Genomic DNA, 26,342 nt, shown 5'->3' with positions numbered 1-26,342 from the left:
CATGTCTTTACATCTGAATACAAATGATTGACTAGATAACAAGCCAACAAAACATGCCTTTAAAACAATTGACCCTTCAAGTCAAGTATGTAGAAAAAGAACTATAGGATTCTTTTGGAAAGATGAAACACTTCATCATCATTTCCATCTTGGAGACCAAATCAACTTTTCCCAAGTCAATATTACATTACATGTATGTTTAAAAAAACAAAGTAATCAACGCTTCAAGTTAATCACACATACATGTTCAAATACAAGGAAATCATCAACATCCCTTTGTTCATGCATATCATGCTTATGCATGCATTTCATCCTCCAACTTTCGCTTAAGTACACTGTACTTTCGAAGCTGAAATGAACATAATGTTGCAGCAATAAAGTGAGTCTCCTACTCAACTTTTCCATTCACCTTCTTGGTAGAATCCTGCAACTTGCATCTCATTAACAAAGAAATGCAAATAGATGTGATACATTTCTATTCGCATCAAAAGATATGCAACTTTAATTGGATAAGAACTCTAACCATTTCTTACCAATCCATTTCAAAGGTCCTTCCTTTGTCTGCACATCAACAGCAACATGTGAATCATCTTGAAACACATCATTTATGGAAACTTCCTTTCCATTCTTGCCATTTTCTCTTTCCACCTTCTTCAAGTTTCATGGAAGCATTGTTGGATTCAAAGTCCAACACTTTTCAGCAATATGTCCTTGCTTATGGCAGTAAATGCAACATGTGCATCTTCTTGACAACATGATTTGCCTTGTCCAATGGACCTTTGGCTCTTGCTTCTTTTCCTTCCAAACTTTTTTGCATGTGGCCATCTTCTTCCAACAACTAAAAACATTATGGTTATCCAAACCACAAAAGGAACATGCAATGCTTTTCAATGCTTATATGGAAGTTTATCATGTTTAACATAATCAAAAGGAATATGATTAGGACCAGATTTATACCTTTCTTTTTCACCTCTTTTACCTTCATGAGGAGGTGAACTAAATGAAGAAGTGGCTCCCTTTGGAAGACCATCAATCTCTTCAAGGCTTTCAGAGTTTCCACAACTCTCTAGTTCATGTGTATGCTTATGAACACTTTCTTCCTAAAAGTGATGTTTCAAGTTATTGCATTCCCATGAATACAATCTTTACACTCTTGAGGTAGAAGACTTGAAATGAAACTCCTTCTTGGAACTGTTTCAATTGTCTTCATGGCAGCTTTGGAACTTTCTCCATAAGATTGTCCATAGCCAAGACCCAAATACTTAGGCCTTTCCTCAACTATTATTGGCTCAATAATACCCTGTGCATGTTTTCCCAAGCCTTTTCCTTCATAGCCCATCTTGGACATTAACTTGGAACCTATGCCTCTGGTATGTTTTTCAAAAGAACCAATATAGTCATTCTTAGAGGAAATTGAAAACAAACTGGAATTATTTACCTCTTCTTCAAGCTGATACTTGACCAAGGCTTCTTTGGCAACAAGGAGTTGTGTCTCCAACTCATGCATCCTTTCCAGGTTCATATTTGCAATATGAAGTTGTCCTTCCACTTCCTGCAATTTGTTAGAAAGCAACTGCTTCTCTTCCTTCATGGAATTCAACTGCTCTCGAAGTCCAACACTCATTTCTCTCACCATATCCATCATGATGAACAAGTCCTACTTCATGTCTTCATCAAAGAATCTTGTGATGAAGGAAGGATTTGAGGACTCACTTGTAGAAGTAGTCATTATCAAAATGAACAAAAGAACTTCAAACAAGATTAACAAAGGGCTTATTCAAGCAACCTTTTGCAACAAACCTCTTGTGCTTCAAGGATTGCTTTGAAGTCCTTTGGGATAAGAAGAATGCCTTCAGCCCTTCTTCCTTCTTGTCCTCTTCTGGACTTAGCTATCAATAGCTTTCCCTTCACCTTTGCAAACTCAAACAATAGTCAGTTTACAAACAATCAAACAATCAATCCTCGACTGTTTACACACCTTTCAAGTCAAGCAAGCAAATAGATGGCTCTATCAATCAAGCATCCTGATCTGATACCACTTGCATCATGATACAACCTGCTTCATTATACAACTTGCTCTGGTATAACTTCGCTCTGATACCACCTGATCTGAAATGGGGTTCTAAACAATGTGGAAAAAGTCGAAGTCGGGATTAAATCGTCCAGAAGTTGAAAAAGTCGTTAAAGTCGGGACTTTTTTGACAAAGTTGGCAAAATTAAAAAAATACAAAAATATTCATTTTTTTTAAAATCCCGACTTTTTCAATAAAATCCCGACTTTTCAAAAAAAATTAAAAAATCGTTAAAGAAACTACCTCATTCACGATTTTTTGGAAAAGTCTCGATTTCATCCCGACTTTTTCGATTTAATCCCAACTTTTTCAACTGGGAAAAAATCGGCAAAAAATCGGCCGATTTAATCGGCCAGCCAAAAAAATCGCATTTTGGGGATTTAATCCCAATTTTTTCCACACTAGTTCTAAAGGCTTCTTGTCATGCTTACAAGAACCTCTCCCACTCCAGAGCTTATATATTCCCAAGATCTAGGCTTATATTGACAATTTGCGGAATTAAAAGAACTTGAAATACGTGTATGCTTGTGTTTGCCTTTAACTGTTAAGTGTTTTAAGTTGATTTGCTTAAACAGATATAAAAACATATAACAGCAAATAATGCAAATAATAACCAACACACATAAAAGCAATATAATTAGGAGTTCACCCAAACCTTTTGGGCTACGTCTCCATGAGCTCTAGTCAACTCAACTAGACTCTTTGGGATTATGGCTTAAATTCTTTTACAAGTTCCACACTCAACTCCATAGGTTTACAACTAAACCAATGGGCTTAGAATGTCATCTTTATCCCTGGCTATTTGGCTCTCTAGCTCTCGGCTCTCGGCTCTGGCTCTCAGCTCTTGGCTCCGGCTCTGGCTCTCAGCTCTAGCTCTTGGCTCTCGGCTCTTGGCTCTAGCTCTCGGCTCTTGGCACTCGGCTCTTGGCTCTGGCTCTCAGCTCTTGGCTCTAGCTCTCGGCTCTTGGCTCTCGGCTCTTTGTAAGGAGAATAACTGCCTCCAACCTCTGGTGGCTTGTCTCTGTTCTCCTCTCACTAGCTCGGATTATTACAATGTGTGAGCTCCCTGAAGGGAAACTAGCTCTCTCAAGGGAAAACTTCTGAAGGAAGACTCCTGAAGGGGTCCTTTCTTCGCTTGGCTCTCTGGCCTTTGAATAATCCTCCAACTCTGCGGCTTCTATCCATTCCTCTGTCCCCAATCATGAGGAATCATTCCTTTGCGGCTCTGCGTCTGGCTCTCTGGCTTTGTGGCTCTGCATCTGGCCCTCTGGCTCACTAGCTCTGTGGCTCTGCGTCTTCTATAACGCATTCCTGTTACAAAATGCCTACTTATAGCATGGCACAGATGCGATGGACTGTTTCCAATGGAAATGAACAGGCAGCCTCTTTCCAGGACAAAATCCGCAAAATAACGCATTTTTCGTTTGGAACGGAAATACAAAGGAATACACAGAAAAACCTGACAAAACGCTTTTCATCGAAACTCAAATTTTATCCAATCGCATCCATAATCCTATCGGGTCCGGCCTTTATCGCATGTCGCAATGCGCGGCTCTTTTATATGGCTGCGATCCCATTCGCCGATCACTGATATCGGCGCTATCGCATTTCGGCATATCGCATGGCATAAGGCCTTTGTTCTGATCGCCGATCGCAATCGCATATCGCATTGTCGCATGGGTCTAAGGTCTGGTGTTTTACCCCTCCGATCGTCGATCGCTCATCGCAAATGCATTGGCACAGGGGTCTGGGTAGCTCTATTCCTCTGATCGCCCGATTGCCGATCGACGCTTATTGCATAACGCTCATCGGTCCTTCGCAATGCCACAGACCATGGTCCATCACTTTTGGTTATGTGCGATGCGATAAAACGTTCATCGCTTATCACTAAACTTTCATGCCTTTGGCTTAAGTCCTCCCTTTAGATGCTTGTGATGCGATTTCTTAAAGGAACAAACATATTTTCCCTTAAGTCCCATTTAATAAGAAATTGCCTCCTTTTCAAAGAACAATGGGCAAATTTCTTTTTACAATATCTCCTAAATCCAAAGTCCGTTTTCGCCCATTCAAATTGCGTTAGATTCAGAATGAAGAGATCTATGCAATGAGACTATTTCTAAGAACATCCTTTGACTTTCATTTTCCTCTATGAGGAATATTTTTAGACTTAAAAGTCTATACTAGATCCATTTTGGATGTAAGGAGGGAGCAATCATGGTGGCATGAGTTACCCCTTTCTTCGACCTACTTTTCCCCCTCTTTATTGCACGTTTTACTTTAATGATTTGTCTTTATTTGGTGCATAACTTAGGATCCAAGCTTTCTTTTATCTTTTCTGAATTCCCCTTTATGATGTAGCAGTTTCTCGCTCATCAAGGTTGGAACCTTCAAGAATTCCTTTCTTTAGATGAAGCATTTAATGCTTGAGGAATTGGGTGATGGCTAACGAGGGGGCTAGAGCTCATGCTAGGGTTTTTCCCACCTACTAAATAATGTCCCAACCATCTTTTGCATTTTACATTTTCTTTTATTGTGGCTTTATATGCTTTTAACTTTCTTTTAGCTACATCAACCTCTACGGCCAAGTTTTCGGGCCCTGACTCAAGGATGTGGATAAAGGGTGCCAATCCCAATGACCAATGACTACCAACCCAAAGAATGGAGATGGATAAGCGAGAGAGATAGAAAGTGGTAGGTACAGATTACCTTGGACACGCTATGTCTTTCAATGCCTCCCCACTAGTGCCCTTCCTAAATCATAAGGCCTCAGAGGAGGTCCCACTAGACAAGAGTCAAAGACTAACCTCGCAAGTCATGTGTGAGAACAACAATACATCGAGTTCGATCAATCAAGTTTTCCTTGTGATCCATATTAGTATGCCCATAACACTAAATTAAAGGACATCATTGCAAGAATGGTTGAAGCACCTACTGATAGATGACCCACCTTCTTTAAAGAAGGAATGCCAAATGGGATAGAGATCTGACAAGAGCAATAGGTGGAGGATCTTGGCATAGTGTTATGTGTTGACCATCATGGGGTTGTTAGTTGGTCGGCTGTCAAATGAGGAGAAAATTTTCTCCTAGGGGCTACCCACATTTTGGTGGGTAACACGTCCAATATTCCAAGGTAGCAGTTACAAACCTTCAACAATGTGATGAAAATTACAATGTGGAACCTCATACAATATGAGTTGTAACATACACACTTTGACTATCAACAAGCTAAAGATGGAAAACTTGCAAAAAATAGTGCACAAAAAGATAAAGATAAATGTGAACTTCAAAGTTTTTCTTTTAAAGTGTGAATAGTGAACAGATAATATTTCTAAATGTATGTAGAAAGGTGAACTCTTAAAAAGTACTATTTTCCTGCCAATTTTCAAAACTTGGGAAAAATCAACATTTAATAAGAATAGATGCAATTTAGGATAAGAAAAGGACTTCAACTTTCATGACTATTCCAAAATAGCAGTTAGTCCAAACCTCTTCAATTTGTGAGTGTTGCATTTCTTGCCAAATATTTTAAGGGCCAAGATTCAAATGTTATAGGAATTGTTGAAGATGAATGTATGAATGATGGAAGGTTAAAAAATGAAGTTCACTTTGGTTGGATGAGTTGTTAGCGATACAATTTAGAAGCCATGATTTTGCATAGGTTTAGAACCCCATCAACATAATTCTACAAGATTCTCTTGCCACCTAAAAAACCATAACTACCATATTTCAACTTCTAGGATCTACAAAGACAGAATTCATCACCAATGTCTATGGCCCAAGTTCCAACGCAACACAAGGAAAAAAAACCTTCAGCGACAGTTTAAAGAACCTCGCACAGACAGTTGGGGATAATTACTAGATAATAGAAGGATATTTCAACCTAATAAGATCTCTTCAGGAAAAGAAGGGGGAATCAAAATATTAGACGAGGAATCTAAGCTCTTCACTAAATTTTTGCAAAACTCAAAATTAGTGGATCTAGAGACCAACAATAGTGTTTTCACTTTGAACAACAAAAGGGGAGGCTCATCACATGTAGAGTCTCGACTTGACATATACATAATTTCAGAAAACCTCCTCTCAAGTTTCAGCGTTCAAGCTTCAATCCTACCCTATTATGGCTCAGTCCATTGGCCCATACAACTACTTATAAACTGGATAGGAATGCCAAGTAACAAGCCCTTCCACTTCGAGGCATTATGGACGAAACATCCTTTATTTAAAAATAACATCGAAAATGGTGGAATGAAGTTGACACAATAAAAGGCAACAATATGTATAGATTTCAACAAAAGCTAAAATTCATAAAGCAAAAACTCAAAGAATGGAACGTGTTGGAATTTGGCAACATATAGGAAGAAAAGCAGAGATTGGATAAAGAAATGGAGGATATACAACAAGAAACCATAGAAACAGAAAAAACAAAGGAATTAGAAAATAAAAAAACAACTATCTAAATGCAACTTGAAGAATGGCTAAAGCAAGAGGAAATATTAAGCAAACAAAAATCTGGAGTTCAATGGTTAAAGGAAGGGGAAAGAACACCAAGTTCTTTCATAGATCCATGTGTTGATCTAGATTGTCATTAATGTCAATATGGCAATATTCTAGGATACTAAATGATGATATGAAGCCAAGGAGAAGCAGAGTAGATCTGTGAAGAAACAGGAGCAAGAAGCCAAGGAGCAAAGAGGTCATTGGAAGCCACGAGAAGCAAAAAGGAACACATCGGCGGAGGTGCATAAACAGTGTTAACAGAGGAGTTAACATGAAATATCGGAGAAATATCAGAGGAGTTAACACATCAAAGGAGTATTGCAGAATATTAGAGCAGATAATATCAAAAGTCATAGGAGTTATCAGAGCAAAGAAGAACCATCGGAGCAGTATCGGAAGTCATAGGAATAAAGAGAAACCACAGGAGCAACGAGCCAAGACAATGCAAATCTATCGCATATGCCAAAAGTAATAAATCATGGGAACCCTTTCGACAGTATATAATATCGACAGAAATCATATCGGCGGGTTCTATTATGTGCCACTACCCAAAACCCCCGATGTGATATGTACTGTGGACCCGAAACATGTTATGGCAACAGCCCTATACAATATCGCATCCGTTGCGTCGCAAGTATTGAAGTTGTTGTTACACTGAAATCCCTGATTGCGATATAATACACGAGCCCGAACAGTTTATGGTAACAGCCCTAATGCAATATCGCATCCGCTCACTGGAACCTTCACATCGCAATTCATAAATGGATGTCACATTGATAACTGCGATTGTGATATTATTGTGGACCCGCTACACCATTATAACATGATTTAATAGTATATCGCATCCGCATTGGAAGTTATGTATCACAAAGGAATGCCACTTGAAAAACTGCGATTGCGATATAAGGTGCGGACCCGATAGCTCCATAGAATATACCCTTATGTAATATCGCGTCCAGGTATCAGGGAGTTATGCAAATCATAAGGGTTGACACTGTCGGACTGCCGATTGCGATAAGTCTTGTGAACTCGACCGCCGATTGTGATATTAGCTGTGGACCCGACAGATCTATTGATGACAATTTAATATTATATCGCGTCTATTTCATCAGCAGTGCAAATATCGGTGATGTCAAGAGTTGCGATCGCAGACCACCGAAAGTTACGATTGCGATTGATGACGTGGATGTGGGACCTCCTTGGGTAATCGAAGGAACAGAGGAAGCCGAAGAGAAAACGAGAAAGAAGGAAGTCGAAGGTCAAGCGACACTGCTGCGTGGGTTAATCTTTGAAATGCTTGAACCTGTGATGATTTAAAAAGAGGAGCAGTACAGATCGTAACTGAGTTGAACAATTCGGTGAAGCGAAATAAGGTTTGATCTACCATCATTTGAAGGGAGCAATAGACTACACCAGTACTGAAGTATTTATGAGTATGATCCTTGGAAGTAAGAGATCGTGACACTAAGAACAGTGAGAAGCAGTCACTCCTGAAGCACTTACCGTGGCAGATAGAACAACAGGTTGAAACAGAGAATTGTTTTTTTGTGCAGACAGTCAGGCGTCTCGGGCATCTATCATAGAGAAGAGGTAACAGTTCACAACTCGTAAACTGGAAGAAACAGAGGTAAGTTGCAGGTCCAGCAGGACAGAAGAAAGCAGGAGGACAGAAGTAAGTCGTAGGTCCAGCAGGGTTGGGAGCAGAGAATAACTACCAAACATATCTAGACAATATACAGCAGAGGGTTGGAGCCCTTGGGGTTGGTGCCTCAGAATTGGAAGGATTGGTGTCCTTGGAGTTGGTGCTCCTAAATCCAAGGTTGGTGCCTTGACAAGACAGGGTTGGTGCCCTGGAGGTTGGAGCCTCACAAAAAGTCCAAGTTGGTGCTTGGCAACAGATTGAAGCTTTATATATATTGTACCTGATTCATTGTAAATATTATATTAATAAAAGCATGTATTCCTATTGTTCATTTTGTGTTCTAAATGTAAATGATTTAACTGGTAAAAATGACAATTGAAAAGAAATACTGATTCACCCCCCCTCAGTGTTTCCAGCACCATGATCCAACATAAACAATGAAATAGAATTCTCAACCTCAAGAATGCACAGAATCAAAAAGTTGAGAGACATGAAGAAATAGCTCAGGAGCTCAAAAATTGCTTTCAAGGACTGCTAGCTGAAAACCAATAAAAGGCAGAAGTCAAGCTACTAGAAAGATAACCACACACATACCAAATATGATAACTCAAGAACTAAACGACACGCTTATGATGTTGAAGAATGTAACTAGTGTCGGTCTTCATAAAGATTCTTGAGTCATAATAAAATGCATTTATCAAAAGAAAGAAAAAGATTTCTTTTTTTTTAAATTGACTTATTAAAGCATGGGTTTCATGCTTGGGTCAATTGTTTTTAGGTCAAAGCCTCCATTGAAAGCTTCTAGAGTTTATGTCAAGTGTCCTTGTCCATGTCATAATGTAAAGAACCCTTCTTGGGATTTATTTGTCAAAGAAGAAATAGATATTATTGTAACATAGGTCAATTAGGCCTCCACCAAGTCAGCCTTAAACTGGACAAGTCGGCCTAAAACTGGGCAGCAAAATCACTATATATAGGTATCAACTCGACCTCATTTGTCACTCACTCACAAAAGGTGTGAATTTCTAAGGAAGAAGAGGAAAAGGATAGTGAAGGAGAAGGAGGTCACTCACAAGCATAAGGAGTTGAAATTCTCTCTTTTTCCCACATGTGTGAAGTTGTGAAACTGTTGTAAGGGCCGAAATTCTGCAGTTTCTAGGGTGGGCGAAATTATGAAGCTGGGCCGAAATTTCTAGGTTGATGTTGGGTTGAAGCTGTTGGACAAGAAGAGACTATTGAAGGTTGTTGTATTTCATTGGAAGTTTGACTTGGTGGAGGAGGAAGGTTTGTTGGTCTAAGGTCATCGTCTATTTCTAGGGTGGCCGAAATTCTGAAGCTGGGCCGAAATTCTGTAGAAGTTGGGCCGAAATTTCTAGGTTGATGTTGGGTTGAAGTTATTGGACAAGAAGACACTATTGAAGGTTGTTGTATTTCATTGGAAGGCTGACTTGGTGGAGGAGGAACGTTTGTTGGTCTAAGGTCATCGTCTATCTCATCTTGAATTACTGAAAGAAGAGTTCTTGACTGGGTTTTCCCCTATATAGGGGTTTTAACCCTGGTTGTCCACCTACATCTGGTGTCCTTGATCTTCATGTTTTGTTTTGATAATTGCTTGATGAAACAAAGATAAAAAGAAGAATATAAGAAAGTTAATAAGAACATAAGAGTATCACAAGTAATTATTAACATAAGGAAATCTTTCTGCCTTTCTGATTTTCTAACATGGTATCAGAGCTAAGGTGAAAAAGGAAGAAAAACGCAGGTTGAAGATCTATTGAAGAAAAGGATCAAGGAAAGGTCATTAAAGAGGATCATATAAGGAGATAAGTCTACCATCTACAGGAACAATGTCAAACTCAATGAAGGGAGAAAACAAATTAGAAGGAGCCTCCAACTACAGGGCCTGGAAAAAGAGGATAGACCTCATTCTCAAAGAACAAAGTTTTGGATCTTATTCAAGGAAAAATCAAGAAGCCTACAGATGAATCAAGTGAAGCAGGAAAAGCAAAATTTAGAGAAATTGAAATCTTGGCTATGAACCTTATAGTGGATGGAGTTAAGAATAACCTAATTCCATACATATCCAACATAAATTCCACTTAAGGAATGTATGAGGCTCTCTCCAAGTTATTCACAATCAAGAACACTGGTCAAATAGCAAGCCTCAAGAATGAACTAAGAACTGTTAAGATGACAAATGATGATACCATATTTTAATTAGGATATCTAGAATCAGAGATGAACTCCAATCAATAGATGAAGGTGTCCTAGAAAATGAGCTTGTAATTACTACCCTTCTAATATTACCAAAATCTTGGAGTGCCTTTGCATCAGGACTTAATAGTTGGAAGGATACTCCAACATTTAAACAAATGTGGAATGCATGTAGTCAAGAAGAAGCCAAAATATCGTTAGTAAACAACAAGAAGGAGGAAGAAGAAAACAACTGAAATGCCTATTCTGAGCATCACAATAAGAAAGGAACCTTCAAGAAGTTCAAAGGACCAAAGAAGAAAGTGTACCTATCCAAGATTGAATGTTACAATTTTCAAAATATGGGTCACTACAGAAGCCATTGTCCAGAGAATCCAAGACATAAGAAGAGAGAGAGGGAACATGCGAATGTTGTTGATGAAAATCAACCTAAGAAGAACAAGACCGAAGAATCAGAAGTCAAGGACTTATACTACTAAGTCCTCTCTCTCTCACATAGCCCTCTTAGTCTTTTATTTTTGTTTTGAATTGTTTTCCTTTATGTTTTGATTTCTAGAGTTTATAGGTCTAACATGTCTTGTTAGAACATTTTTCATTTTTATAAGGTTGTAGGTATCCCTCAAAAGGATTGGGTTAAGAGGGAGCCTCCACCATTTTACCAAAAGATAAGTATTCTATTCTTGGTTTCATCTTTTCATGTTTGGTTTCCTCATCAAGACTTGTTTGTATTGTATACTAATAATCTTTCTCTTTATATTTTCCTTATATAGGAAAGTTTGTTGTTTGCTCAAGGGTTATGGAGGAGACTTCAAAGGATAGACTTGAAGCATGAAAGAAGTTCTATTGATTTGATGTCCTACAAGGTTTGTTAAGGAACAACTCAAAGGTATGCCTTAGACTATAAACTTTGTTATAAAATTCTCTTCATAAAAGTTATGTTCATTCTATTTTAAATTTGTTTTACATTATTGACATCGTTATGTCTAGGGTTTTGAATCACAAAGATCCTTGTTCAGGCGATTAATCATTAGATTGAATTTACCCTCATTATATTATCATTTGATCATTCTTATGGAACCCTAAAAGGTTCACTATAAAACCCTAACCTAAGGGTGTGTCTACTGATTATGAAACCCTAGTCTACTCAGGGTTGTTGATAAAATCTAGAAAACCTATTCATTCTTTGTTTATAGTTTTGGTATTGTTATGGAAACCCTAGTCCTTTAGGGTTTGCAGTTAATGTCTAAGTTATGTATTGAAACCCTAGATACTTAGGGTTTGGTAAATTAGGGCTTATAAGCAAAACCCTTGTATTAGCTAAAATGAGGTCCTAGGAATGAATCTCTAGGTGTATGATCAAAACCCTAGCCTAGAGAAAATTTGTTGTATTTCTAATTTTGATGCTTGTGTCTTGGGTTTACCTAGTAGACATTGATGAGAAATGTTAATACATGGATATGTGAGTATGTGAACCTAATTATTGATGCTCATGTTTGTGAACTCTAGGGTTTGTAACAAAAACTCTAGTAGAAATTAATATTCTAGGATATCATGATACTAATTTCCAATATAATTTAGTTTTTGTGATAAATCCTAGGGTTTTGCAAAAAACCCTAGTAGAGTCTAACATATATAGTAGAATTGTTATTTGATTGAATAACTAATATCTAAGGATTTGTGTCTCAAAGATGAAATCTAGGGTGTAGTAGAGTCTGTCATATATCTCTAAAAGTAATATTGAGGGCCTAGATATAATGAGACTGATATCTTGATTGACTTGCTTTAAGTTTCAATGATGTGGTTTAGGGTTTATGAAAATAACCCTAGCAAAAGGTATGTATCTCTTGCTTATTATGAATCCAACTAGGTTTAGGTATTTGATGTCTAAAGTATTTGATTGTTTTGATGCTTCCATTATATTGACATAATTTTGGTACAGTTAACTTCATGCTTCTATATATGTATTTGGTTGTACTTGCTATTCAAGTTTTGCAAGTAATGAAGATGTCCGTATGAGCATGATGGAGAAAGCTATAAGGATGATGATGATCAAGATGACCTTGATACTATAAAAAGGAATGGAACCATGAAAGACTCTACAATGTTATAGAAAAGGGAAGTAGTTGATCTCCTTAAGTTGAGAGGGAGCTTGGGTAGAAGAAAGGGTATATCTCCCCAGTTGAGAGGGAGGGCATATTATGATGGTCATGATGGATACCTTGAAGAAGAAATCAAAGAATAAATGAAAGTACTACAATGTGTTGAGGATGTCTTGATGTTGCTAAAGAAATGAAAGAAGAAGAAAGCTTTCGACAAATTGCATAAAACTTGATGATGAAAGTAGCATTAGAACGATTGAGGATGCCGAAGGCTTGTATTTATTTGTATGTATATTTGAAAGTTTATTGTTGATTGGGGTTTGTGTTTGTATAGATAAATCTCTCCATAAGAAGAATGAACACTCTGGAAGCATGCTTAGACAAATGGATATATCTAGTTTATTAGGGAGAGATGGAGCATCTAATGGCAGATGCTTGGGAGGACATCTGGCCTACCTATGTGTGTTGATGTCTAGATCCCGAAGAGGGAGGATGGTGTTGGTCTCGGAGCTCTGACTTTGGATACGCACCTAGATCCCTGGGTTGATGGTTAGTTAATAAGCTTGATGGTACCTAGACTCGCTGAAAGCTTTAGTCCATCTTAGTCCCACCTGGAAAGATTACCCTGGTCAGGAATCTAGTCTGCAGCACTGATTGTGCTAGAACTCTTCATAGTTCATTTTGGAGATCTTCCATGTACCTCTATAAATATAGGTAATTATGAATAACTCCCTAGTTAAGAGGGAGTGTTGAAGAATGTAACAAATGTCGATCTTCATGAGTGTTCTTGAGTCATAATAAAATGTATTTATCAAAAGAAAGAAAAAGAACTTTTTTATAAATTAACTTATTAAAGAATGGATTTCATTCTTGGGTCAATTGTTTTTAGTTCAAAGCCTCCATTGAAGGCTTCTAGGGTTTATGTCAAGTGTCCTTGTCCATGTCATAATGTAAAGAACCCTTCTTGGGATTTATTTGTCAAAGAAGAAATTTATTTTATTGTAAAATAGGTCAATTGGGCCTCCACCAAGTCGACCTCAAACTGGACAAGTCGGCCTAAAACAGGGCAGCAGAATCACTATATAAAGGCAGCAACTTGACCTCATTTGTCACTCACTCACAACAAGTTCGATCTACAGTTTCTGGGCAAAGAAAAGGTGTGAATTTCTAAGGAAGAAGAGGAAAAGGATAGCGAAGAAGAAGGAGGTATCTCACAAGCATAAGGAGTCGAAATTCTCTCTCTTTTTCCCACATGTGTGAAGCTGTGAAACTGTTGGAGGGGCCGAAATTCTGCAGTTGCTAGGGAGGCCGAAATTCTGAAGCTAGGCCGAAATTTTTGGGTTAATGCTGGGTTGAAGCTGCTGAACAAGAAGAGACTATTGAAGGTTGTTGTATTTCATTGGAAGGCTGACTTGGTAGGGAAGGAAGGTTTGTTGGTCTAGGGTCTTGGTCTATCTCATCTTGAATTACTAAAGGAAGAGTTCTTGACTAGGTTTTCCTCTATATAGGGGTTTTAGCCCTGGTTACCTGCCTACATCTGGTGTCCTTGATCTTCATGTTTTGTTTTGATAATTGCTTGATGAAACAAAGATAAAAAGAAGACCACAAGAAAGTTAATGAGAACAAAAGAGTATCACAAGTAATTATGAACATAAGGAAATATTTCTGCCTTTCTGATCTTCTAACATATGAGAGAAATCACTCCCAATGAGGTAGAAGAAATAGTGATGGAAATGCCTAAAAATAAAGCCCCAGGCCCAAATGACTTCACCATTGAGTTTTTCCAAGAATGTTGGAACATTGTTGGTAAAGATGTAGTGTAAATAGCATAAGACTCAAAGAAATCATCAACCCTGCTTACAACCCAGATGCTACGTTTAGCTCTCATTACAAATAAATCTCATGTTGAAACACCTGCCAACTTCAGGCCTATCGCTCTCTATAATGTTATCTATAAGATAATCTCAAAAGTCAATGCAAATAGATTAAAGCCTCTGCTACCCTCCATAATCTCTCGAGAACAATCAGGTTATGTAGAGGGTGGATAGATCCTTGAAAGCATCATCACTGCCCATGAGCATATCCACTCCCTTTCCTTCTCCAAAAATCCAAGCATGATTATTAAACTAGATATGTCAAAAGCCTTTGACAAGCTCAACTAGCAGTGTATATCCCTCATGTTAAAAGCCTTTGGCTTCGCTGATGCCATGATTTCCTGGGTCATGCAAATGATATCCAAAGCAAGACAAATCCTTGACAACATCATCACTACCCACAAGCCTATTCACTCCCTTTCCTTCTCCAAAAATCAAGGCCTAATTATTAAATTAGATGTCAAAAGCCTTTGACAAGCTCAGCTAGCAATTTATATCCCTCATGTTGGAAGCCTTTGGCTTTGTTGATGCGTGAATTTCCTTAGTCATGCAAATAATATCCAAAGGTTTTTTTCTCCATCCTCGTTAATGGATCGCTCTCCCCTACCTTCTTTCCCTCCCATGGCATCAAGCAAGGTGGTCCTCCTACTCCCTACATTTTCCTCCTCATGGTGGAAGGTTTGGGAAGATCTCTTAATCGTATAGTCTTTAATTGCTCTCTCAAATGCCTACCTAACGGGCCCACTAATCCTCCTTCTACCCATCAACAATTCATCGATGATACTCTACTTATGGGTCAGCCCACTATCAAAGAAGCTATGACTTTCCAGACCATCCTCTCTGACTTTGCGAATGTCTTTGGAACTGATATCAATCTCACCAAATCACACATCTTTTTCTTCAACACTCCCATAGCCATTCAAACTAACATTTCCAAAATTCTTGGAATTCCGCAGAATTCCCTTCCATCCATATACCTCGGTGCACCTCTTGTCAAAAAAACCCTTAAAATCAAAGTTTGGGATTACCCCTTGCAAAAAGTAGAACATAAGCTTTGCTTGTTGGACCTTCAAAGTCTTAAATCTGGCCAACAGACTAACACTCCTCAAATATGTGCTTCAGGACATTCCTTTATATCGTATATTTGCTCTTGTTGCTCCTAAAATTGTTCTACATAAGATCTTATCCATCCAGAGATCTTTTTTATGGGGAGGAGCCAAGCAAGAAAAATGGTCCCTTGTTGCTTTGGAAAATTATGCAAACCGAAAAAAGCAAGGACTCTAGGTTTGAGAGATACAAAAATTCTAAGCCAAGCCATGGGAGCAAAAAACATGGTGGAGATGGATTATGCCCTAGAAGTCAACCAAAATCAGCTTATAAGACTACAAGGGCAAATAAAAGGCTCACTCCTATGGAACCAAGCATGGAATAACAAGCACCTAATCCAACATCACAGGTTCTAGGTGTTGAAAAGTGTAGCTTGGGAGGTACTCCCACAAGTCTCGGGTACTTGATTTGTGATAGAAAACCCACTTATGGGCAAAGCACCCAAGCTCGTGGGTTTTGGACCCGAAGTGATGGGCTTTAGACCCAAAGATATTCAGTGTTTATTCTAATTTTTGTAGTGGAGGCATCTAAATACGTCTAAGGGCTCCTAAGACACTAATTAGAGAGTCATAAATTAAAGATACCAAGGAGAGGTCTCAACACATCATAGCAACCATTCTTGAGAAGAATATCAAGCCAAGAAAGGAGAGTAGCAAACCTTCAAAGAGGGATGAGTTACATTTGTTTTGAGATTTTTGAGTTAGAGAAGCTTGTCTATGTGTTGGAGGATCAAAAGAAGTTTGCCCGAGTTGGTATTTGTCTATTGCTTAATCAATAGGAGGTTGTCATGAGGATCTGTTGGAGGAATCTGTGATAAGGTCGAGTTTTGTCCACTATGGAGGTTATGTAGAAGCCCTAGTACAAGTCCGAAATACCTCAGGACACAGGAAACAAGGTCAAAAGACCTCAGGTTGCCTGGAAGACTAGGTCGATGCCTGTCCAAGGAGGCCACAAACAAAGAAAGGGGGGCAAAGGGCTTAGGAGGCTTGTGAAGCAGCCAAGTGACCTCAATTTGCTGGCCAAAGGTACCTTAAGCCTGTGTGAGGCCAGCGAAGGAGGCTAGGACTGTTGTTCTGAGAAAAGGAGGGTTGTTGAGTGTTATTCTTTAAGTCTGTTCACTAATGGAGTTGTGAACAGCATGTTCTAGAGCTAATAAATGCAAGAGGATTGAAGGACTTGCCTCTTATGACCAGTTGTGTATGTAGAGATCTTAAAGGAGCTATTTCTCTATGAAGGAGGCAATGGACATCTAAGTGTCAAGGAAAAATAAGGACTGAAAGGGTTGATTGTGAAGAGGCTACATCAATAAGTTAATTGTTTTGTCTTTGTTCTTTTGGGAAGATTGAAAGTTAAAAGGAGTTGACTTAAAGCCCTAGTGTTTATTGTTGTATACTAGTCCTGTATCAGGGTGTAAAAGGGCCATGATCCTTGGTACGAGAGCCCTATGAATTTCTTGTTGATGAACTAATAAGTGTTTTGGGCCATATATTTATCTATGTATTTTATTGATTCACTACTGCTATATTTCCACTGTGAAACGTTGTTCATGTTAGAGCACTCCTAGTGTGTTTGTGTGCTTAGTTAGCCATAGACCAGACCTAAGGTGTAAGTAAAATTCAACAGTAGGAAATTCGAGATGGGAACCTAGCACTCTTCTAGGAGGACTCCTAGCAACAATGGCCAAAACTCGAGGACAGGGAAGACCTGAATGATATAAAAGTCGATCTACAACAACAGAGGAAGACTCTCGTAAAGTAATGTTGAACACAACCATCATAGTAATCCCAATGGAAGCAATGGGAAAACAACATACAATGGCTCAACAACACCAGCATGGACACATTGCAAATCCTAGAAACGAAATTGGCTCTCAAAAAAATTAAAATCCAAAATGGGGATGATATACTTAGATGTGGGCATAATCATAAAGGCATTTTCAATCTCAAGGAAGCCTACAACATTCTCATAGGAATCATGGAACAAAACGAAGAAAAAATGGAACAAGCTATGGAAAGCACAACTCTGGCCCAAAATAACAATATTTATTTAACTTCTCCTGCAAAGCAAAACCTTAACATGAGACAAATTACAAAAAAGAGCTTTTCAAGGTCTTGCTCATTGTTACCTATGCTTCTCAAGCACCTTCTAAATGGCTATCAATTTGCCTCAGAGTTATGTTGAAAGTTCCTTGCACCCTAGGTCAGGTCTATGCCCTAGCTAGGAACATAAACACACTAGCAGTGCCCAAAAATAAACAACTTTGCAAAGTGGAATATATCAACAATGAAATCAACAAAGTACACAAGATTTATTGGTGCAAACACTTTTCTTATCAATCCATTAACAAGAAAATCATAAGGCTCCCATACCAAGGATCATGGCCCTTTAGAAATCTTGATACAATGTTATAATACAATAAAATATAAGTCTGTCCTTTGACTATTACAACTAGGGTTGAGGCCTAATCCTTTAGGCCCTCATCTGCCCATAAAAACAAAGACAAAACAACTCAACTTGTTGTTTCTAGTTCTTAGCAATCATCCCTTTCAATCCTCTTTGTTCTCGATCATGGTCGTCCTTTGCCACCAAATACTGCCCAGCCAATTCACTTTAGGCTCACAATCCACTTCTGCCCACTTCGCAACTCCTCTAACAGCTCCTGAAGCTTGGGCTTATCCCTTTAGCCCTCATACTTCTTGTTGTAGCAATTTCACAGCCCTAATACACCCTCATTTAAACTTTGGTCAGCCCTCAGTCACCTCATAATACCCTGCTATCATACTTCTCTACCTCAGCCAGCCTGTTTCTTGGTTCCTAAGGCCCTAACCAAACCTTCTTGCTTCTTGTCCAGCCTACGACTTACCTTCAGGAAGCCTTATCACACTTTGGCATGCCCTATTCACTCTCTTTAGGCCCTCGACCTTGTCTAATCTGCCTTCAACCTACTGTTTCTTATCCTACGACCCTTATCCAAGGGCTGAGGCAACCTACAGCCAGCCTCTCTTGCCTACGGCCAGCCCTAGAAACATAGACAGACCCCTTTCCCTTGCTGCGGATGGCCTTACTAGCTCCCACAAAATCTCAATCTACTCTAGGATAGATAAATCAGCCTTCTTGAAAAGCTTCTTGACCAGAAACCCTAACTCAGCCTTCCTCATGGACAGTTGCAGCTCCTTTAGGCTTGCTTCCTTACACAAATGAAGTCTCTTCACACTTGTAACTAGGCCTCTCCATTGGCATGTATTTATATCTCTTGTGTGTCTTGGGGGTCTTAATTGTCCTTCAAGAAACCCTCACTTCACCACTCAACAACAAATTAGAATAAAATATTAGTTTCATTAGGTTCCAAGCCCACTGCTTTGGGTCAGAAACCCCAAACTTAGATACTTTTCCCACAAACACTCCATTTTGTGGGTTTTCTCCTCATAAACCTAGCACCCAAGGCTTGTAGGAGTACCTCCCAAGCTACCTAATTTCATCACTCCCTCTTAGCAAGGGAGGTACTTCCATTCCTCGGAAGTATCTCATCTACCCATAGTGGAACACAATCCCCTTTCACAGCTGCTCTCCAACAATCATCGAACACTTCATTATCCATCATTGGAGCATAATTTGCAGTATGAACAATATGCTCCTTGGAAGTGTCCCTCCCACTAGAAGCCTCCTGCTTCTTCTTATCATGATAGGTCTTTACGCCATTTCATGGTTCCTCCTTATCAGTGGTGGAAGTCTCCTTTCTTCCCTCTGATAATGCACTCTTCTCAAGTTGCAGACTCTCCCTCTGAATCTGCAAACTCCCTCTCGAACTTGATTCCCTCTGAGTCTCAAGAACCTTCTTCTTTCCTTGGTTAATAAGCTTTCCCTTCAGCCTATACAGACCATTCTCCCTGACTCCAAGAACCGCTCCTGAACTAGAGTTAGAGCCATTGAGCTTGAGCATCACCTTTCCATCCCAAAACATTACTTCAAACCCCTTAGCCTCAATCACTGAGACAGACAACATGTTGCACCTGAGCTCTGGTACCCAAAGTACATCCTAGACTCACAGCAATCCTCCTGACTCCATCCTGAATGGTACAATCCCTACTCCTTTGCCTACCTTCTGACTCTTATCACCAATCTTCACGTTTAGATCAGACTCCCATTCGGTCAAGCTCTCAAAACTTCTTGCAATCTTGTCATATGCTTCAATGCTCCATTATCTACGAACTATGTACCTTGACGAATGGTGCTCTTTGAGAAATGAGAGACCAAAGAAAACTCCTCCTCGATCCTTCTTGCAAAATCATCCTATTCGACTTTGAAGTAACCATTGCCACCTCCTCTTCTCGTTCCCTCCTTTCTTCCTTTGTGGACACTTACTCGCATAATGACCAAACTTGCCACATGTAAAGCAATTCAGTTTACTCAGGTCTTGCTTCTTTCCATTGTTGAACTTCCCCTTGCCCTTCTTCATCTTATTAGCAAGAGCCATATTCTCTTCATCAGAATTCTTCTTCTGAAGATCCTCGTCCAGAAGTTCCTCCTAAATGAAATCATCCCATAACCTATTTCAATCTGGCAGATTCTCACGTGAGACTATACCTTTGATAAATGGCTTCAACCAATGGCACGAAGCTCGTCACGAACTTGTTGAATATTTATTAGATATGAAGCCACGTTCTTTCCATATGCCATCTTGATCTCCCTAAGCTTCTCCCTCAATACCATCTTCCAGTTCTCGTTTTTGTTATGAAAGAACGCTTTCCAAGCCACCTACATATGCCATGCGGTGTTATTCCTAGTGAGATGAGGTATCAAGTGATCCTTGACTCCATCAAGTATGATCAACTTGGCCTTCACATCCAACTTATTATGCCTAGCCAACTCAGTCACATCGATTGACAAGGCAATCTTCTTGTCAATAAATTCCCATAGATCATTCACCAACAACACTAGCTTGATCATTTCCTTCCATGGACTGTAGTTGGACAACCCCTCCAACCGATCCTCATACCTCAAGCCAATAGCCATATTTAACAAGTTGTGCTTCCTTCAACTGTTAAGTCAACTCAACTCCTCTTAAGTTGATCCTTGTGCACACTCAATCTAGTTTCCCTTCAAAGTAGCTCTAATTCCATGTTGAAATTTCCTTGCACCCTAGGTTAGGTTTATGCCCTAGCTAGGAACACAAACACACTGGCAGTGCCCCAATAATAAACAACTTTGCACATCAGAATATATCAGTAGTGAAATAAACAAAGTACACAAGATTTATTGGCCCAAACACTTTTCTTATCAGTCCATTAACAAGAAAATCATAGGGCTCTCATACCAGGGATCATGGCCCTTTAGAAATCCTGATACAATGCTATAATACAATAAAATACAATTCTATCCTTTGACTGTTACGACAAGGGCTGAGGCCTAATCCTTCAAGCCCTCATCTGCCCATAAAAACAAAGACAAAACAACTCAACTTACTTGTTGTTTGCAATCCTTAGTAATTAGCCCTTTCAGTCCTCTTTGTCCTCAATCCTGGCTGTCCTTTGCCACCAAATACTACCCAACCAATTCACTTGACGCTCACAGTCCACTTTTTCCCACCTAGAAACTCCTCTAACAGCTCCTTAAGCCTGAGCTTATCCCTTTAGCCCTCAAACTTCCTGTTGTAGAAATTTCACAACCCTAATACAACTCAACCAACCCTTCTTTAAACTCTGGTCAGCCCTTGGTCACCTCAAAATACCCTACTATCAAACGTCTCCACCTCGTCCAGCCTGTTTCTTGGTTCATGAGGCCCTAACAGGACCTTCTTACTTCATGTCCAGCCTACAGCTTACCTTCAAGAAGCCCTATCACACTTCGTCCTACCCTATTCACTCCCTTTAGGCCCTCGACCTTGTTTGATCTGCCTTTGGCCTGCTCTTTCTTATCTTGCGGCCCTTCTCAAAGGGCTGAGGTAGCCTGCAACCAGCCCTAGAAACACAAACAAACCCCTTTCCCTTGCTGCAAATGGCATAACCAACTCCCACAAAAACATGGCCTACTCTAGAATAGATAACTCAGCCTTCTTGAATAACTTCTTGACCAAAAACCCTAACTCGGCCTTCCTCTTAGACAGTTGTGACTCCCTCAGGCTTGCTTCCTTGCACAAACAAAGTCTATTCACACTTGTAACTAGGCCTCTCCTTTGGCTTATATTTATATCTCTTGTGTGAGTGTCTTAGGGGTCTCCTTTGTCCTTCAAGAAACCCTCACTTCACCACTCAACAACAAATTAGAATAAAATATTAGTTTCCTTGGGTTCCAAGTGCATAGCTTTGGGTCAGAAACCCCAAACTTGGGTACTTTTCCCACAAACACTCCATTTTGTGGGTTTTCTCCTCACAAACTTAGCACCCAAGGCTTGTAGGAGTACCTCCCAAGCTACCCAATTTCAGCAAGTTATGGGCTAGATTAACTATAATATTCCGAAAAAAAATGACAGGAAATAGAAATAATATACACTCCATGGTCAAAGGATGGAGATCAACACCCTTCAAAAATATCATCATCAGCGGAGATTGGCAACTCTTCTCAAGATTCATCTCTTGGGAGATATGGAAAAAGTGCAATAGAATATTATTCAAGGATAAATCTGAAGAACTAAACAGTATCTGGCACTCAGTTGTCAAAAAAGTAAAAGAGACAATCCTAATCTGCCCCTAGACCACGCAAGATTGGGAATGCGCACTAGGAGAATCAACTATACTTAGACTTTTGGGGTTGCACTAATCAATAGTATCCAACCAAATACATGTTTCCCCCATCAGACACTCAAGCCCAAACAAATGGCAACCCCCTTCAAATGGATTCATGAAATTAAACTTTGATGGAGCTTCCAAGGGCAACCCAAGGCCAGTCAACTATGGAGGGGCTTTCCGAAATGAATAGGGCCAAATAATTCATGTAAATGTTGGAGCCTTGGGTAATGATACCAACAATGCAACAGAACTATACACAGTGGAACAAGGTCTAATAATAGGTAATCGGCTAAATATACAAAAACTTATGATAGAAGGGGACTCCAAAACTATCATTACAATGAGCAAAAAAATTCAAAGTGGCTCCAGTGCAACAAAAGTTACAAGTAGCTGGAGACTTCTAGCCAATCTAGAAAAAATAGCTAAGCAATTAGCAAAAATCAATGCATTCATTCCTCGGCATATCTTAAGAAATGGTAACAAACTAGCACATAAGCTAGCTAATGCAAGTCTAAACTATGATGGGAAAGTTCTGGACTCAAACTAGAATCAATTCATTCCAGAACACCTCCGAGAGAACTATCAGAGAATAGCAAAACGGGATTGTAATCCCCATGGTGGTTGTGCTGATGGGCCATCTAACTCAGCCTCAAGATGAGAACAATTGCAGACATAAGGGAAGGCAGGTTGCCTTCCACCTGGCAACCTCCATGGGCACCAAGTTGTCACATGAGAAGACAGGTATGTGGTAAATTAATGGTTTTTGCAAAGACATAGGGTTGGTTCGTGCAGAGTTTAAGGAAGGTCCACTCGCACTGGGTTTCGTACAATGAAGGGAGGTTGCTCATTATGGAAGGTCATGGGCTGCAACAAGCAAATAATGTTGAAAGGTGGCAAGAAGGAGATCAGATGGTAAGAGGAGAACACCTTTGCATGCTTTTAAGCAGCCAACTATGGTGGGAAGCAAACAAAATTGGAGCTCTTGGATTAGCAGAGTTAATCCATGGAACAATTGAGGCTAGGGGTCTGATCCTGATCATGAGTTTCAGACTCTTCTCTCCTTCTCGAATGACTTCCCGCAGAGCAACCAATTTTTGCAGGTTTGGTTTCTTGGTCTTGACCCTTTGGACTTCTGTTTCAATCTTGAATTCTGTTGTCAATGGCTTTCTTTTGTTCTCTGATTTTATAGGCTTCTGGTTTTTTCTCCCCTCATTGGGCATAATCATCTTGGGGTCTAATTATGTCTTAGTTTTCTCTCCTAATCCTTCTCGCTGCTCTCCTTTCCCGCCCACTTTGTGCTCTCCTCCCTTGTCCCTTTGGTCGACCTTTTGCTCACCCCTCTCTTTCCTACGTCCCCCTCCCCGCTTTTCATTTATCCCACCTCTCGTTGCTCTCATTTTCTCCCCCTCCACATCTTGTGTTCCCGAGCTCCACTTCTACCCTCCTTTTTGACCATTCCCCTGTCTCAACTGTCTTATCGAGTTGCTCTCCCCTTCTGCGTAGCCCTTGGTTTTCCTTCTCCACCACATGGCTAGACGCAGATTATCCTGACCACCTCGCAAAGGTAGGCGGGGACAATCTGGCCCTTCCTCTCCCCATGATTTCAATCCTCCCTCCGTTTGTGGTACTCGTGCGCAATCAGCTGCCAGAGCAGACATGGAAAGATACAAGGATATTATCCCTGTGGTTGTTCAGAGAGCAATATTTGACGTGGAAGAACAATTCAAGCAATCCCAAAGGTACATTCCTGACACGCACATGGAGCAAGATACTAGAGACTGGATCCCAAACATTGGGAACTCTACCAGAGCCAAAGCCAACTCCAACATGCAAACTGTCAATTTATATTGGCATATAAAAACTCTAAAGAGAAGAATCCTCACAGACAGGGCAGACACTCAGCAAGAAATCATCATACACATGGCAAAACTCTTGGAGAAAGTAGACAAAATCAACAAGAAAATCACATTGTTAACTAAGAGACTAACAAACATGGACCCTTCCACATCAAACTCTGATAGAGAGCCACAGCCACCTGGACCGGAGGACACCCCTGCAGAATGAAGTTCAACAAGGCACCACCATGCAGCAAAAGTTAATTTTCAATAGTCTTTTTATGATTTCCAGTCTATCTCTAGGTTTCCATGGAGCACTCTGCGTAGTTTTTTTGTTACCAGACTTTCAAGTGAAAAGCAGCGTGAACAATCAGAAACTTGTGTGCCTATGCTACTATTCTGGTTTCCCCAAGTGGCAGACCAGTAGCGGCAACCATCGATGTATGCTAATTTATGCTAATATTTTTATAGCAAATTAACTATTCTGATCTTAAACATTAAAAGGAAAAATAAAATTAAAAAATACTTCGTCAACTACAATCCGGGCATAATGATGACTTTTGTCTGAAACTGGGGCATGAATTTCCGAATTTTAATTGTTCAGAACTCAAATTTCTTCAGAAGATCACGTTTCTACTGAGGCACGAACTGGTGTTCAAACAAAAATGCTGATCAGATTCAGCGGACTTTTCTGAGAAATTTTTACACGCTTATGCCTGCCTCTGCTTAAATTTTATCCTTCTGGTCGGAATTGTATGCGCTCACGCGCAGAAGTGGCTCTTCACACTCCTGTAAACTTCGAAAGAAACGATTTGCAGACAGATTCGATGGACGACTCCATGCGCCTTAAAAATTTGATCTTTTCTCCTGACCAGAACCAATAAAAAGCAAATTCCTAATGTTTACTTTCCTGAGTTTTACTTTCAACCAACTTAATTCCTCTGAAAATGCCTAGCATAACTTACTTGAAGATACAGGTTGGCGTAAACCCGCCGTATTGAAGATAAATAGATACAAGGAAAGACAAAATATAGAAATAACAGATTCCAAGCCCTGGTTCGCTTCTCAAAAAAAAAGACAAACCAGAGAACGTAAGACTTACCGAAATTTTGAGTGAAAATGTGAGTTAAAAACCCAATTTACACGCAACGCTCTGTCCCAGTGGAGCAGGAAGAGGCTTCATAAGAGTTTCAATGCTGAAAACTTCCTGAGGAATTGCAAATCGTCATATAAAGGGGTCACAAATGAATCCAATGCCACCCCTAATCTATCACTGTAGTCTTTGGCTTGGCATTGGCCGTTTCTTGTTCATGTGCTCATGCGTCAGCTTCCATTTTCTCTTTGGTTTTACTCCCATGGGTTGTTGTATTCGAGAACGATGTAAAGGTGAGAGAAGCAGAAGTCGAAGCGGAAATCGCCCAAGTTTTTCAATCTCCCCAGCTAGCCCCCAGTTGAGTTCACTAATTTTTCAGTATATATGATGACAGTGAAGAAGGAGAGTTCGTTCACCGTCTCATTGATTGAAGGTACTTCAATTATTTAGCTGCCATGACTCTTGCTGGCGGGAAGAAGAGGCAAAATGTTCCAAACAATCAGCCATTTTGGTTTTTTGTAATGTATCGTCGGGTTATTCATATGAGTATATATATATTTGATTTTGGGAATGGTTGTATAATTGATTAGGGGAATGGTGGGATATATTCTTGAGAATGGCAAGAATATATATATTTGATTATTGTGGGATATATTTTTAGAGTAATATGGTTGGGATTATGGATAATTAGATGATTTGATTTTTGGTATTGTATAAATTATTTCAATTTAATTGGTTATGGATTCATATTGAGGTCAATATTTTTTGGAGAGCTAAAATTCTTATCATTCAGTTAAGCACTAATTCTCATCAACTCCGTTATGAAATAGGGCGTTGGAAAATGCCAAAAGAAGTGTGGGAGGAAGGAGTATGCATTTTTTGTTCTTTCAGAAAAGTGGAAACAAAAAACATTTCATTTTAGAATGTGAGGCCTTCAAAGACAACAGGAAAAGTTATGCAGATATGTTGGCAACTAGCTCTTGGGATAATCCATTTAGCGAGGGGTTTGTCGAGAAGCTGGGAACATTTATTTTGAAAACAAAAAAAGTGTCGAATACATCAAGAAAATGAAGAAGCAATCTGTCCCATAGGCTATCTTTAGCCTCATGGACATTAAAAATATTTCTGATGACATATGACATTATAGATTTGATGTGGGACATTCTATTATATTAAGTGGTTTG

The 26,342-nt window shown here is 39.5% G+C and overlaps 1 protein-coding gene across 1 annotated transcript in view; it reads right to left on the bottom strand.

Annotated features, from left to right (window-relative positions):
• LOC149206313 (SWR1 complex subunit 6-like) overlaps nt 1-25,661 on the bottom strand; it is a 147,257-nt gene extending 121,596 nt beyond the window's left edge. Inside the window, exon 1 of the mRNA XM_089395407.1 lies at nt 25,168-25,661. The gene's annotated coding sequence lies outside the window, so the exon portion shown is untranslated. The remainder of the gene's footprint in view (nt 1-25,167) is intronic.
• Between the last annotated feature and the right edge of the window lie 681 nt (nt 25,662-26,342).

The sequence above is a fragment of the Pinus tabuliformis genome, chromosome 1_2, assembly GCF_031772625.1.
Source record: "Pinus tabuliformis cultivar Carrire ecotype Pingquan chromosome 1_2, CPIR1, whole genome shotgun sequence".
In the NCBI taxonomy this organism is placed as follows: domain Eukaryota; kingdom Viridiplantae; phylum Streptophyta; class Pinopsida; order Pinales; family Pinaceae; genus Pinus; species Pinus tabuliformis.
The sequence above is the reverse complement of the archived record's forward strand: the minus strand, read 5'-3'. Positions and strand labels throughout refer to the sequence as shown.